Genomic DNA, 4003 nt, shown 5'->3' on the forward strand with positions numbered 1-4003 from the left:
TGCAAGGCAAGCGCTCTACCACTGAGCCACCTTTCCATCCCTACTTCTGGTCTTCTGGTGGCTCATTGGAGATGGGAGTCTTCATGGCCTTTCCTTTCCTGCCCGGTCTGGCTTCGAACTGCCGTCCTCAGATCTGTCTCCTGAGTAGCTGGGATGACAGGTTTTTGTAGCAGTTTGGGGGCCGCATTCCTGCTTGAGCATAACGGCAAATGCCAATTTCAGAAAATGCTCCCAGGCAGCTGCACCCATTGCAAAACCAGAGCAGAGGTTCTCTCTGGGCTCCGGTACCCTGGCCCCAGGGCACAGCAGCAGAGGCCGCTCTGGCTGAGGGCCACTTGTGATCCTCCTCTGTGAGGAGGGTGCTGCGGGGGTGGGGCTTTGCGGCATCTAGGTGTGGCGGGAGATAGGGAGGGGCCAAGTGGGGGGGGGCGATCTGGGTCCGGGCGGAAGCCTGGAGTGGGGGAGGAGGAGGGGCGGGGCGGTGGGCGGGGGAAGGGGCGGGGTGGAGGGGAGGAGGGCAGGCCGGGGCAGGCCCGGGCTCCCTTCCTACCCGGCCGTGCGGTCCGGGCTCCGCACCCACAGTCGGCCGAGTGCCCCGCAGAGCCGGCCCTCGCCCGCCCCCTCGTCCGCCGAACCCGTGTAGGTGCAAGGCTCCGCAGGGAAGGCCGCTCACCTCGGGTCCCTTGTCCAGACGGGTCCGGCCCTGGGCCCCCGAGCCGGGAAGTGTCCGCGGCCGGAGGCGGTGGCCCGGAGCCGGTGCAGCGCGGTGAGTCCGGGGCTTCGCGGTTCTGCGTTTTCCTGGGGTCTCCGGGCCTCTGGTGCCAGGCTGGTCCGCTGGTCCGGCAGCTGGACGCCTCCTGGGGTCTCCGGGCCTCGGGTGCCAGGCTGGTCCTCTGGTCCGGCAGGTGGACGTCGCCTGGGGTCTCCAGGCTGTGCTGCACCGGTTTACTTTGGGAAAGTTCTGGGTCTCACTTCTTTATCTCACAGCATGAATGAATGATGCAATGCTCAGCATATATGGGGAAAGTTCCCCTGGTTACCACACAGCATGAATGAATGATGCAATCACACGAGATGGGGAAAATTTCCCCCATTTAGAGCTTCGGAAAATTCCCCCACAAAGAGGAGGGAAGAAGAGGATTCGTTGTTAGAAGGATACTTTTGCAGGTTGGAATGAAATGATTCATTCATTGAGTTGTTTGCTATGATTCCTTTATATGTGGTTTGCTTGTAAAAGTTGATCTGCACATTTAATGACATTGGTGTGTTGGGAAAGAAAATTATACAATCCAAATTTGGTTTTCAATATATAGTAGTTAGTGCTTCAGGAAATTTCAAAGAATTCCACACAACCCTAATAACTTACTGATTTGTATGTGATGCAGTGCCATAAAATGCACCTGGTTTTCAGTGCATGCTGAGTTCTGACCCAGCTTCATAGGATGGGACATGTCTTATGGCTTCCCAGGGCTGGTCTTCAAGCAGGCTTCCCAAGCCTACCTTCCAACTTTCCGGACTTGAACTTTGTTACTATAGCATTTGTATTTCCTAGAGTTCCATGTATTTGGAGCCATTCAGTATGTATTCTTCTGTCTTGCTTCTCTGGGTTACTATAAACTTTTTTATATATGTCTATGAGATAGCATATATTGCCAATTCATTCCTTTTGATTACTGAATAATACTCCAGCATAGGGATATATTATAATTTGTTTATCAATATATATTACAGTGGGCAATTACAAACAAAGCTGTTGTATGATTTCATTTCTTGGATTTATGGTAACTTCATAAGAAATGGCCAAACCATTTCCCAGAGTGTTAATACCTTTTTTTTTTTTTTGCCAGTCCTGGGGCCTGAACTCTGTGCCTGGGCACTGTCCTTCAGCTCTTCAGCTCAAGGCTAGTACTCTACCACTTGAGCCACAGTGCCACTTTCGGCTTTTTCTGCTTATGTGGTGCTGAGGAACCCAGGGCCTCATGCATGCAAGGCAAGCACTCTACTACTGAGCCACCTTCTCAGCCTTGTTGATACCATTTTATATTCTCACCAGCAATGTATAAGAATGTCTGTTGTCCCATACCGTCATCAATACATGATAGCACCAATTGTTTGGTTATAGGATTTGAACTCAGGGCCTGAGTTCCTAGGCCCTGTCCCTGAGCTCTTCAGCTCAAGGCTAGTGCTCCACGGCTTTGAGCCACAGCGCCACTTCCGGTTTTCTGGTGTTTCATTGGAGGTAAGAGTTTCATGGACTTTCCTAACTGGACTGGCTTTGAATCTCGTTCCTCATATCTCAGTCTCTTGAGTAGCTAGGGTTACACGTGTAAGCCAACAGCTCCCAGCACCACTCTTTTAAAGTGTATTTATTCCTATTTGAATATCTAGTCAAGTCCTTTGCTTATTTTTGACAAGTTGTATGAGTTGTAGAAATTCCTTTTATGAGCCAGGCGCCTGTGGCTCACGCCTGTAATCCTATCTACTCAGGAGGCTGAGATCTGAGGATCACAGTTCAAAGCCAGCCCAGGCAGGAAAGTCTGTGAGACTCTTACCTCCAATAAACCACTCGAAAACCAGAAGTGCCGCTGTGGCTTAAGCAGTAGAGCACTTGCCTTGAGCTGAAGAGCTGAGGGATGGTGCCCAAGCCCAGAGTTCAAGCCTCACAATCGACAAAAAAAAAAGAAATTCCTTTTATGGTAGCTAAAGCCCTTGGTCAGATCTCTGTGTTGTGATATTTTCTCTTGTTCTGTAGCTTGTCTTTCCTTCTTTTCTTAATTTTACCTTTTGAAAAATATAAATTTTAAATTTTGATATGAAATCCTTCTATTTTTATTTTTTATGTCTTTTGTGTCTCATTTAAGAACCTCTTGCATACCTTAAGGTTGTTGTATGAGTAATTTGTAACTGTAACTGTGTAACAACTTATTGCAAATATAGCAGCTTAAAACAACTTCTAAACAACAACAACATACTTCTTAGAATTTCTGTGCAGCAGAAATCTGGAAGCAGGGCCAGGGGCATGGCTCAAGTGGTAGAGTACCTGCCTAACAAGTGCGTGCACTGAGTACAAATCCCCAGTACTGGGAGAAAAAATCTGGAAGTAGTTTCTAGTTGAGGGTCTCTTGAGAGGTTGTGGTCATGAAGCTTGGCTTTTTGTTAGGAACTGAACTTGCTAGGCACAATCTACCACCATGCCCTGCCCTTAACCCGCCTCTTCCCATAGGGAGGGGATACTTCCCCTGGTTGTCAGCAGGATTCAGTTCCTGGAGGGATGTGGGGCCAAGGCTCTTGGATGGAAGACTCCCTAATCTTGACACATATTCTTCACAGAGGGTGGGGGGTGGGAATAAGATGGAAACCACTTCTGAAAAATTATTATTGTGCAAAAAGTTTATAATTTCATGTCAGGTTGTGCATGTGATGCAACTTGATCAATGCCACCCCTTCTATCGTTTCCCCCATTATTCCCTCCTATTCCTACCTGAAAGTTACTTAGTTTAATTTTTTTTTTTTTGGTCGATCCTGGGGTTTGAACTCTGGGCCTGGGCGCTGTCCCTCAGCTCTTCAGCTCAAGGAGGGTGCTCTACCACTGGAGCCACAGTGCCACTTCTTGTTTTCTGGTGGTTAATTGGAGATCAGAGTCTCACGGACTTTCCTGCCCGGGCTGGCTTTGAACCATGATCCTCAAATCTCAGCCTCTTGAGTAGCTAGGATTACAGGCACCGGTGCCTGGCTAGTTTAATTTTTACCTAATATACAATGAAAATAATGACTGCATTTCCTCACCCTTCAGTTTTCTTTTTTTCTTTTCTTTTTCTGTTTTTGTTGGTAATATGACTTGAACTCTAGGCCTGGGCGCTTCCCAGCCCCACTTTAATTTTCTTTTTAGATTCTGTAATTATTGATTCACAGGGGGTGTCAGAAATACACAGAAGGCCCCTTCCTCTGTGCTCCTGAGCCCTAGAGCTGGTCTGGGTGTTACCATTACCCATGTTTGTGTCTG

This window comes from Dipodomys ordii, unplaced genomic scaffold (genome assembly GCF_000151885.1).
Source record: "Dipodomys ordii isolate 6190 unplaced genomic scaffold, Dord_2.0 Scaffold164, whole genome shotgun sequence".
Taxonomy (NCBI): domain Eukaryota; kingdom Metazoa; phylum Chordata; class Mammalia; order Rodentia; family Heteromyidae; genus Dipodomys; species Dipodomys ordii.